Source organism: Falco punctatus, assembly GCF_963210335.1.
Source record: "Falco punctatus genome assembly, chromosome: 6".
Taxonomy (NCBI): domain Eukaryota; kingdom Metazoa; phylum Chordata; class Aves; order Falconiformes; family Falconidae; genus Falco; species Falco punctatus.
This window is the reverse complement of record NC_137585.1, coordinates 28,489,521-28,502,052: the sequence shown is the minus strand read 5'-3', so window position 1 is coordinate 28,502,052 and position 12,532 is coordinate 28,489,521. Positions and strand designations below refer to the sequence as shown.

Sequence of the window (12,532 nt, the reverse complement as noted above, 5' to 3'; positions counted from 1 at the left end):
ACATCTTGTCTACAGGATGTTTTTGCAGGATGACGAGGGTTTCAGTAAAGGATGACAGCATCTTTGCTACCACAGCATGATTACTCTATACAACAAAATAACGTTTCCCTCCCATGGTTCCTCTGTTGCATTCACATGATTTCCCAGTGGTTTATGTCCATTGCAGTGAAACCATTGCTTCTTGCACCGTGCAATCTTTAAAAATACTTGTTTTCTAAGTGTGTTCTCTGTCCCAAACTCCCTTGATAGCCTGCATTAATTCCCTCTTCAGACATAGCAAGGGGAATTATTGCTCAAAGCTAATTATTCATGAGGGATATACTCTCACATGTGTTTGCCAATGTATACATTTTGTTCCATATGTTTTAAAAGTGAGCAGTCGAGGTGGGTAGCATGGTATAGACTTACACTGAAACAGTGCAAACAGGTGGTGTACCAGGAAACCTAGACGGCTGGCTGGGATCCTGCCTGTGCTGCTAGTGACCCTTAATGCCTAGTTGCTATGAAATGCTAGTTGCCTATGAAACGAACTGATGGCTTCAGTCCCATTTGTAATGGACAAGTGAACATGTCCAAAGCTTCTCAGCACCCCGGCACCCTACTGCTAGTTTCAGAGGGAGGGATTCCTCTGTCTAGGTGAGAGCACAGACGTGCTGTGCTGGCCGCGGAGAGCTGGATCGCTCTGCCACGTGTGCTCGGGGCATAAACAAAGAAATTCAACCTTGACAGCAGGCGAACGTGTCACCGGAGCTCACCTTTGGCAAATAGAGTTTCAGTTATTAGGGAGGTTTTTCATTTTGGAATAAGTGAGACTTGTTCCTCTTTCACCGCCTGCCTTGTCCTGGGTTCAGGAATGTCCGTTCTCCTGCCAGAAACTGCTGAAATCGCCTGGCACTGGGTTATGTGTAATGGCAGCTCTGCTGAGTGTTAACCATAGAGAAAATGTGGCAACTCAAGCTGAGGTGGTTAAATGCAGGAGAAAATAGTCTTTGAAAGGTTCTGCTGTAATTTGTGTTCGTGTGTGTGTGTGAGTGTGTGCATATGAGTGTGTGCATGCATGTGTTTTTGTGTGTAGTGAACTAATTCTAAATATACAACATTCAGCTGGTAGCAAGGGATTCCTGGGCTGAGGTACAGTGTGCATTCCTGCGCACATATTCCTGGACATATGTGTCTGCAGATGGCCAGATAGCCACTTCGCAGAGTCGCTGCCCCAAGGTCAGAACTGCAAATTGTACACATAAGGGAGGTATGTGCACATATCAGTGTGTGTCACTCCTTGCCTTCTTTAAAGGTTTTCTGGCACCCATTTAACAAACTTCATTGTACACTGAGAGAAATATATTAAAGGAGGGAGGGTTGTAACACTGAATACCAACATTATAGTTTGTTTGATGGTATTTCTGGAGTGAGGATCTACCTATGCTATAACCCTCAGCCATGATGAGGAGTCACACATGTTAGTGCTAACACTGTAGTGGTGTGTTCCTATTGCACCTCCAGATTAAAACATAGAAAAGCAAGTATAATGACAATTCGATAAAATAAACTGACTTGCTCAGAAAACTGGAGATATTATAGGATTGCTTGTCCACTTTATGATTTGTTAATTAAAAAGAACTGATGGATTTTACTCTTCCTTTACCAAATGTAAAACACTCATCTGTTAAAAATCCTTGCATGCTGGAGTCACTGAATTAGAAGGAGCCAGCTTTACATGGGTAGTCAGCTAGTGTCCCTGTTCCTACCTAAGGCCAGCTACCAGACTGTTTCTTTACAATCCTCAGCTGTATGATGGAAGTGGAATAAACACATCTGCCGTCGCTGTCCAATGTTGAGAACATCCATGAGTTCACCACGAGGCAGGTATTCCAGGTTCATCCGGGCAGCACCACCTTGTTTTTCTAGTTTTTCTTCCATGGCAGACGCTCATCTGGAGTTAGGGGTTGCAGGGGTGGGTGCCTAGGCAGAACATGCCCTGTGCAGGTATGAAGAGCTACACATGTTCTCTCCCTGTAGTAATCAAATACTCTGACTGGGGTACATATTTCTGTATAGATTAAATCTCTCTCTGTATAAGCTCCAGGGCAAATACCATATAAAAGGGATGTACATAGGCTTTTTATTCTCCCTCCTCTGCCAGCTGTTAATTTAATCTAGCGCACCTCTTCTGGAACTGGATAAAGTAATGCAGGTTCTGGCCCCAAATATTGTGTGTAATGCTATACATAATTGAATGTAAATGCTATTAAGGACTGGTGTATTTTTTTTTTCCAAGCTGGACAGGATCTAAGCGATCCAATTGTTTTGAGACAGATCCTACATTTTTCCCTAGGCAAAACTTCCAGTTTTGAGAATGGTAGGTTTGTCTATCAAAGGATAATGAAAAATGGTCATTAAGAGCCTTACTAGCTTTGCAAATACCCTGCAGTTATTCTGCTTATGAACTCTGCTGAAATTAATATAAGCTGCAGGCAATCGCTTGTGGCAGGATCAGGCCCTGTGGTACTTGGCAGTATTCTGATGCCAGTGGTTTTAAAAACCAGTTCTGTTTCTGAATAGGCTGGGTCACTTCTGTAATTCTATTCAGTATTTATTAGTTTTTACTTTCAGGCAAATAAAAACAAAACTTCATGTTGGATTTTCCTGAAAAAACTGGAGGTCTGTTACTTCAGATTTCTTATGGATAGATACAATAGACCAGGGGTCCTCAAACTACGGCCCCTGGGCCAGATACGGCCCCCCATGGTCCTCAATCCAGCCCCCGGTATTTACAGAACCCCCCTGCCCCCCTCCCTGCCGGGGGTCGGGGGGGAACCAAGCAGCCGCAGATGACTGCCTGCCACTGCATCCGCGCGCCGGCCTCCTGGTTAAAAAGTTTGAGGACCCCTGCAATAGACACTAATGCATATACAAAATACTGGGTCCTATTTATATTTCTTCTATCCCTTTTTTAATATTTCCATAGAACCCAGGTGCATATTTCAAACAAGACAATTAGATAAATAGGCAATGAACTGAAACAGATTGTCACAAGTAAGTGTACTCGGGGAGAGGCAGGCAGGCGTGAGACCAAAGGCCTGAAGAATATTCTAAAGCTACATCAAAATTAGGCAGTTAATCTGTTCTCTTTGTTATGAATGAAAAAAACCTCACAAACCAATAAAATCAGAAACAACAGAAATTACAGTCAATGCATAAATTATAGGAGTTGAACATGCAAATCCAGGGCTCAGTCTTGCTAACTTTTACTCACCTGAATAATCTTTATTCCTGTAAATGGGCTGCTTCAACTGAGGGAAGGCACTCTTGTACAGAAGTACCGGTAAAAAAGAAATAGCTTGCAAAGCTGGTCCTCTGATTCTTTTTTTTGCATCTGATCAAGTCTTTTAGCACCTTGGGACCAGAGTTTGCCTCCTGATCCCTAAAGCCTTGCAGAATCAGGAGATGCTGGCTCTGGGTTTGTTCAGCACTATACTCTAAGCTTCTTCCGATTCTCAGGTGTCTGTCTATTCTCCATGAATTAAATAACACTGAAGCTTAATACACCTTTGAATATAGTGTTCCCTTATCCTATGAGATGCCTGCTTACTACTGAGTTTCTAGCAAAAGCAGCATTCCTGCATCCCACCAAAAATCCCAGTGAACCAACCACCTCCACCACAAAGCTAGAAGAGATTTGAAATGCAGGCAGGTGCCCATTTGTGGCTGGGAGAAGGCAGCTTGTGTCCTGCTTTGGCAACCAGCAGCTCATAACTCCTTGTATATGACTTGTAGTGACCCAGAAACAAAACTTGAAAGCCAGAGTCTTGTTTGCATCCTGCAGGAATGTTGCTCAGATGCTTTCCTGCACTAGTCAAGAGGAAAACACGAAACAAAAAAAAAGTAATTACATAATTTAATTTAAAAGGTACAATAAAGTAGATGAAGAAGTTGCACAGTAACCAGAGTCTGTTCCATTTATACAATTACTACTCAGAGGACCTTTCATCTCACTTTTGGAAGACTGCCAATTAAACCTGTCTGGATGCGGCTCTGCTGCCTGCCATTGGAATCCAATTTTATTAAAAAAAAAATATTTACAATGACCTTATTATTTCAATCCCTCTTTCACCTTCCTTCTTTCCCTGAGATCCGAGGACATCGTAGTAAATCCTATTTTTGAAACATTTTATTGTGAGTATACTTAGCCCATGCCACCACTGGGGAAAAAAAAAAAAAGCAAGTAATTCCTGTGCAGTCTACCTGCACCCCAAATAATATGCAAGACTTCTGGGATGAGATAATTCTCTGTTTTGATTTGTCAGATGTATGGCACAACTGAGGAAGAAGGCTTAACAGGACTACTCTGGCCATCGCTAGGGATTATTTATACACAATTGGAAAAGCCTGAAGAGAGTCTACTTGCAGCTATCTCTAGGAGTAAAAAGATGTATTTTTATAAAACTGCTTGCAATACTTTGCAGTGTTGTAGATTTGACTTTTAAAATGCAATGGTTTTGCCAGGTCAGTTAGGACAGCCATCTTTTCATGTAACCTTCATACATTAAAGAATCCAAATACTTTGTTTAAAACATGTGCTTGAAATCCCAACCATTTTCCAAATGGACTCACTATAAAAGAGACTTTATTGAAGTCTTGATTCTGATCCTAGCAAAGTCAATATTAAATGTTTTATTGAATATGGTGATGCAGCAAATTCAGGCCTTTAGTGTTTCCTTTGAGGATAAAATTGTCCCTGGATAGAAAGGCCACCACAAGGTCTGTGCTCCCTTCTGTCACAGCAGAGTTCTGCTGGAGGGAGCCAGTGAAATTTAAGCAGTAGACAGCCTTTGAGTTGAATCTTGGGCTGCCCAGGTATTTAGCCCTCACCATTTTCGATGCTGTAATTAGTCTGTCGATGCAGATTGGAAGTCAAGCAGCTGCACATTTCTAAGATACAGCAAAGATATCCTCTTGTTCAGAGATTTTCTAAAATCATTTAATGGATGAAATCACTGGTGTTTCATGCATGTGAGTTCCAGGAGGATTTGGCCCATTGTTTCTTAAATGAGCAATTTTAATATTTTAATTGCATCAAACTTAAATAGCAATTCATTAAAAGGTACCTTTACCACAAGTAATGAGAACCTGACACATTCCTCTGACACATCTAAGATAATTAGTTTGACAATACATATTTGCTAAAAATACTAAGAACATATATGTGATTTAACAGAGCTGCAACTGTTTTTAATCATGCTGTTTTAAAGGGCAAATTTCAATCAAGCTGTTGGCTTTCAAGCAAAATTGCCAGTGAAGACAAATGGAAATTTTGTCTGAGTAAAATTGACAGGATCGTGCCCTTCTCAAGAGGAACTGATATTTGCAGAGCTGCCTGCAGGACTGCATGCTTAATTCCTGTTCATCTAATTGAGCATCCAAATCCTTTTGAGAAATCTCAGTGTTTTTATCCTTTCTGCCTATTGCTTAAAAACTTTCTAAAAGGTGTGGAGGAAAGGTTTAATAGGAGTGCAGATGTGTTCTGTTTACTCTAAAAATAAGAGAGATTATTTTCCTTAAATAGAGGTGAAACGATCTGAACTATTTTGTCATCTTCAGCAATAAAAATCCATATTAATATTGCTTTTTCTAATTGGAAAATGTCTTTTGGTGCACTCAGAATAACTTCAAGAGTGGAATTAGTTCATTAACTCTTGCAGAGCCAGTAAATGAGGAAGAAGACTTCATGTTTTGTAGGTTCTGCAAAAATAATGACAGTCATTTATAATGCAAGTTACTTAATGGCTCATTGCTAACAAGGTGTTGCTGGAGCCCTTGAGTACATATTCACCTCTTTAAAGAGCAAGAGAAAGAAATGAGATGGTCTTTCTTAGTTTTTGAGGAAATAATAAATTAAGAATGTGGATTCCAGAATCCAGGTGCCCTTAACAGACCATTCAGAATAAAATCCACTTAAAATAAACGAATATAAACCAGAATATTTTTCTGCAGGAGAGAAATCAGACTATAAAATGGAAATTTCCCCATTTTCTTTCTCATAAAGCCTAATTCTTCCACAAATAAATATTCAGAATTGCCCAGCTGAGCCTGCTGAAATCATAATCCTTTGTAGATAACTACCAAAATAGATGGAAGAAAGGTAGTACTGCCATTAGGGCAGGGCTTACGAAGTCAGAATTCTGTCTAAGCTCTGCCATAGTCTTTCTTCATGACCTGAGGCAAGTGACTTAATCTCTCGTACCTCAGCTCAGTAGCAGTATAATAGGGATTTCGTTCATTATTATTAATACCAGTTAGAGTTCTACCATAGGATTTATGAGCCTTAATCATGGATCAGAAATCATGGATCAGAAAAATGTCTCTGTCCTTTTGACATGTTGCTGCATTTTAAATATTGGCAAGTAATGCAGCCTTACGAGAGAGTACAAGGAGACGACAAGGTAATTATGTTCAGCATGACCGGTAGCAGTTTTAAAAGACCTGCAGGCTGACCACATTTCTGTAAGCACCACAAAATGTGTGATTCCTAGAAGAGTTGTAAAGAAGCATGAGGAGGAAGAGATGCAAGTATTTACAAGATGGTCTTCCAAATATTGAGGGATGGCACCAGAAAAATCATGGGTCATGTCTGCTTGAGAAATTAGTAAGTAGGTGGATGGGGTTTGACCTCTTTGCTTGAATGTAGGAAGAAGCTGACATTTCCTTAATGAAGACAAGTAGATTACGCTAATGAGATAGCTATTGGGACAGCAGTCTACAGCTGCCAAGAGAAATGACGCGGTCAGAGTGATGTGTTGGGAAAATGATATTTCTAGTAGCATCCTGAATGGATGCACGGAGGGCAAGATCACGTTTGTAAAGGTCAGAAAAAGAAATATTGTCGTAATAAAGGCATGAGATAATGAGAGCCTGGATGGAAAAAGAATATGCAAACCTTAGACATCCTCTGGATCAATGGATGTAGTGAGAGACATGAGATGAAGAATGTTGCTGCAGTTGTTAACCAGAACAACAAGGAAACTCAGTATTGGCTGCAATTATAAAGAGGGGAACTGAAGAGAGCATATAGTAAAGAATGGAGAAGAACAGTAGGAACTCTGTTTTAGCTACGGTAAGATTAGTTTGATATCTGTATGTCTATGAGGGAGTATTAGAGAGATTGTGGGTATGGACCTAGGGAGACATTTGTGTTACAGGAATGAATGTGAAAACCTCTGCATGAAGATGGTAGTGGAATCTATGTTTGTGATAAAAATTACCAAGGAGTAAAATACAGAAAGAGAAAAGCCCCATGAACTTCTAGCAGAGCTGGGGGAAGAATAATGTCTTTTGGAGGATATGCAAAGGGAGCAAATTCAGAGGTAGTTGCAAGAGAAGTGATTAATGTCATGGTAGCTGAAGAAAGACACCATTTCAGATTAAAGCAGCACAGGAGACTACTGAAGGTAGCCGATATGCTGCAGCAAATGAGAACAGAGTATTTAGACTTTGCTGAAATTTGCATAGTACGTTAACCAGAGACTTTGGCAGCAGCAGTTGCAAGGGAGAAAAAGTTGCATTGAACTGGTAGGGCGGACTCCAGGTGGCGTTCGTACCTGGTGTATTCAGAGACGTTGGTGATAAAAGGGAGGAGAGAAAAAGACACAGTATTTAGAGGGGAAAATATGTGTTTTAAGATGAGAATATTTTAAGAGGAAAGAGATTGAATGGTACTTGTGTTATGAGAGTAAAGAGGTAGAGGGACATGAGAGGTCAAGGAGAAGAGAGAACAAGAGGACGAGAAAGCCATAAGGAAAGCCAGGAGATAGGGTAAGACTGGCTCAGTGGGAAATAAAAGAAATGAGGTAAGAGAGCTGCATAGGAGGTTTTTCATCTGTGGGAGAGAAGAATGAGAAAGGAGTTGTAGCTGGGGAAGAGGAATCAGAAAGCAAAGCTACTGGAATAGGAAGATCATAGTTTGCTGTTTTTCTCATGGAAGAACTGGGTGAAATCCTGTGTAACAGCTGAAGTGGGGGCTGGAGGAGGCAGGAAGGTCTGAGGAATGAGCCAAATGTGGCAAAGAGGTGACTATGACTGTAAGGCTGAGATTTAACTGAGCTGAGCTACAGTAGTAAGTCTAGGAAATGAGCAGAACTGACTGGGGGAACAATGGGTTTATAGTGGAGAAAGTTAGTCAGGCAGCAGGGTTCCCATTAGAGATGCTCTGCTGTGTGAGGCATAGCAAAGACCAGCTGGTATGGGTCAGTTCAGATTTGGGATAGCAGGGCAGGAGTAGATAAAGGAAGGCAGGACAGAAGGTCTATGAATGAAAGAGTGCAGCGTGGATAACATCAGTATGTGGAGAAAGGAAAGAAATGATAAAAAGAGTGATAAAAGACTTGAAAGCAGGCAAGAAGTCCTTAACACCACTGATCTGAGAAGATAGAAAGGCCAAGCAAGCTTAGTGTGAAAGGTGGTGGCTGATCGTTGTTGCAGAAGGAGCCCAGGGGGTGGTCCAAGCAGTGGAGCAGGAGGATGGCGGGAGAGCACTAGTATGAAGCCCTGTCTGTTTGGTGACTGACAGGATCAAACAGGGTTGTAGACTGAATGGAGGAGACACTAAAACATAAAGCTTAAGTGGAAGAGAGGTCACTACCACTTACTCTGTTCTATAATTTGTCCTGCCTTCATGCTGCGAATACATCCTGTATAACCTTACAGAGGTGTCAGTGTGGTTCTCCACAGCAGAAGTCAGCAAGTTTGGCTAATGCTTGGAACAACCACGCTCCAGTCTCAGATCGAACCTGCAGTGCACATAAACAAATATTAACTACAAATTCAGGATGTTTTCCACAAAGTGGAGGAATGGAGAAAGGTATTTACAGGGCTGAAGGGCTTTTATGGAAAAGGTCTTTTCAGTCTGTTGTAACACCATCCCAGTGCTTCTGCACTTAAAGTGCTGCAGTCTGTCAAATCAATGTCAGGCCAGCCAGGGAGCCTTGTGTCAGAAGTAACTGCTTAGACCAAGTGGCAGCCTGGCCCATGCCAGGTACTCCTCTGCTGGGCTCATGGTCAGATTTCTCCTTACTGAGTGGCCTGCTATTGTCTGTGCCCACTTCTTTTTCTGACTCCAGTGAAGGTGTAGCCTTGGAACAAGCTGAAGTAGCCTAACATGCTTTGGGGTTGCCAGAGAAGTCAGAAAACTAGCACTCACACCCCGTTAAAGCAGAGCTGAGAGGATCTTCCCAGTATCCCCACCTGCTTTTTCCAGCAGCTCTACCTCAGTAGTCCCAGGAGGGACTCTGCACTCAATGCTGAGAAGGAAACTTTATGTCCCGAGCTGGGTGATAATCAGCATCTCTTGTCAGATGACAGGGAACACGCTTGGGCTCTGAAATGCCTTCTCCCCTCTGTGCCACCTTAGTGTAAGTGTCTGACCTACCTGTTCAAAAGTGCCCTGTGATTCTCCTGTTTCTTACCATAAGCATGCAAGCTGAAACACCATAAAGGAATAGAGGTTCCAAGATGTCCCATGTATAGGGCAAAGCAGGTCCCATGAAGATATCCCACAGACTGTGTGAAAGTCACAGAGAATCTCCTGTTGCAGCCCTTATTTATTTCTGAGACCTTTTGTTGATTTTAAGTTTTAACAGGAGACATTTCAAAAAAAGCTTCCTAAACGTATTTCTAGACTTCCTAATAGGATGAAACAGTTATGCTAATGTTACTGGGTAACAGAAGCTATTTAAAAAGATCTTTCTGCTTAAATATGAATGCATGATGCTTGCCTCTGTGTCTCCATTAATCAGTACATACCTTTGAATATACAAAAGAGCCTTTATAATGTAGATACTGTTGCTTTCTGCCCAGTGGGCATTTAATGAGATAAATACTATAACAGAAACAAACAAACAAAAGAAACAAAACCATTTTTCAATCAGATGTCAAATGTGTAAAGTAAGGTCACTAGACAGACTTTGAAGGGGTCTGTTGATTTATGGTGGCTGATAATCCAATTGCATTGCTTTGTCATAGGTACTTAGGTGGTTCCCATTGAGAGAGTATCTGAATACTGTACTTCTTGATCTTTAACCATAAAAGACTTCTGAAGAGTGGAATTATCCCTGTTTTACACAGAGGACAGTTGCCCAACAATGCAAAGATCCTGCAGGACAAAAGTTCACATTGGAAAGAAATTTCTCATTGTTAGTCCCTAACTGCATGAGCTGGTGTTCAGTGTTGAACATCATCGCTTTTCTATTCACTACTCCTCAAGATTACGCAGTTTTGTTCATACGATATTCTGTAATGCTTAAAGAGAGGGAGGGATGTTACACTGATCAGAGAGACAAAGGAGCCAGCTAACGGGAACAGGAGAAATGAAAAAAACTCAAATAGCTTAATGGGCTCAAATTGGGAAGTTGGATAACTTCCATCTCAGACTTCTGAAAGATGTGGTATGTGACACTGCAAGTCCAGTAAAAAGGATTTTCAATAAATCTGTCTAATTAGGATGGTACATTAGAATGAAAAGTAGCAAATCTATATTTAAAGAAAGGAGAAAAAGTTGTCTGGGCCACAGTGGACCTTTTAGTTTGATCATAATAATACCAAGCAGAGTTTAAAGTAAGTTCTAAAGGAAAGATTAATTAAATGCACAGGGGGAAATGAAATAAACATGCAATGTATGTTTTTTTATTTGAAGTGTGCGAAACTACCCTGATATATTTTGCTAGGAAGATAAGTGGGTTTTGAGACAAGGAAATACCTTAGACCTAAGCTACTGGGAATTTGGTAAAGGGTTTTATAATCTGTCCCTAAAGAAATGGTTTGTTACAATGTTAATTACTACACAGTTTACAGTGTGTTTAAGGAACTGACCAAAGGAAAGCAACGAGTGCTAAGAGAGTGAGGATGAAGGTCAACAGCAGAGTTCCTGCAATAGGAGACCAATCATATTTGATAATGTCATTAATGATGTTGGACCAGGGACTGTAAGGGAGGTGATAGCTCTCGTTGGGCTGGGCACAAAGGAGTGAACTTGAGACATTTGCTGCTGCCACCAGAATGAGACATTGCCAAGAGAAAGAAGGTCTGGAATAGTATATACAAATAACTTGGTAATGTTGATGACTGGGTGATAGGAAATATGCGAAATTTCTTTCAATGTGAACTTTTGATCCTGGAGGACATTTTTACGTTGTTGGGAAAATATCCTCTGTTGAACACTGGAATGCTGGTCCCCCAGACATCCAGGGTGTGTGGAGACTGGGTCTCAGATGGCTTCCTCCCTGTCCAGGTACTGCGGCGGGTTTCCTTTCAGGGTGGGAAAGGTGCTTACCTGAATCTCACCCAACGTGCAGCTGGGATGTGACCACAGAACACACCTCAACAGGGACAAAAGCTTCATTAAGGTGCACCTATCACAAAGCACAGACAGAGAGTGGTGTAGCCACGACCAGGAGAAAGGCAGATATGACTGAAGAACAGAGCTGGCCAGACATTTTGAGTAAAAAAATGTTAAAGTCATGGGCAAAGTGTTAATCAAAATTTCTCTGTTATAATCTTTGCTGTTCTTGTCAACCAGCTCAGAGAAAGAATTCAAAGCAGGTCCAGAGTGGGGTTATTAGTGTCTGGAGAATAATGGAAAATGTATTTTACAAATATAATTTTTATCCAGAAGAAATAGGATTAAACACAGGAGAGGGGAAAGAAGTGTTTAAGCTAAGGACAACATTAGCAGACAAAACAGTGTGGGAGGGCCACAAATATATGTAGGCTGGAAGCTGTGCTGAAGTGGGGCTCTGGAAGAAGTGATGAGGCCACAGCCCTTCGAACAGGTTTCAAGGAAGAAGATGGACATATTTTGGAAGAGGGATTATACTATATTGTTGTGGAGTGGCATGCAGGAAGGGCTCTGAAGCCCTGCCAGCTCAGCCAGGGAGCAATGGCATCCACCCATCAAAAAGCCCCAGCCTCTCCCAGCTCCGCACCCACCACGACTGACGCGGTTCCCCCGGCAGAGCCCCGGTGAGAACACGCAGCCACCCCGGTGCTGGGCTGCCGGCCGTGCCCCGCTGCCATGGCTGTACCAGCCGGCAGCAGGGAGCTCCTGTGGGAGCTGTGCCGGGGAGAGGAGCTCCTGCGCTCAGTGACGGAGCTCCAGGAGGAGGTGAGCAGGTTGAGGAGCATCAGGGAGCGCGAGAGACAGACAGACTGCTGGAACCGCACCCTGCCTTCCCTGGGACCAGACCCACAGGCAGACGGGCCGCACGACACGGAGGATTCCCCATCCTCTCTCCGCCCGGCCAAACACAGCGACTTAAGGGATGGGGGCAATGGTGACAGGCTCCTGCCCAGTGCAGCAGGTGCGTCTCCTCCGTGACACCCCACCTGCCCAGCTGCCCGTGCACAGAAGCTACGAGGCTCTGCAAGTGGAACTGAACAGTAACGAGGATGGTGGCTCATCTAGCATCGAGGTTTCGCCAAGGTTAACTCTGCCTATGCCCTGCATCCAAACTGCTTCCATAAAGAAAAAGGATGGGTCAGT

The 12,532-nt window shown here is 42.3% G+C and overlaps 1 protein-coding gene across 7 annotated transcripts in view; it reads left to right on the top strand.

Moving 5' to 3' along the window:
• The window catches only part of TMEM178B (transmembrane protein 178B), a 272,394-nt gene that overhangs the window by 18,836 nt on the left and 241,026 nt on the right, over positions 1 to 12,532 (top strand). The gene's annotated exons all lie outside the window — the stretch shown is intronic.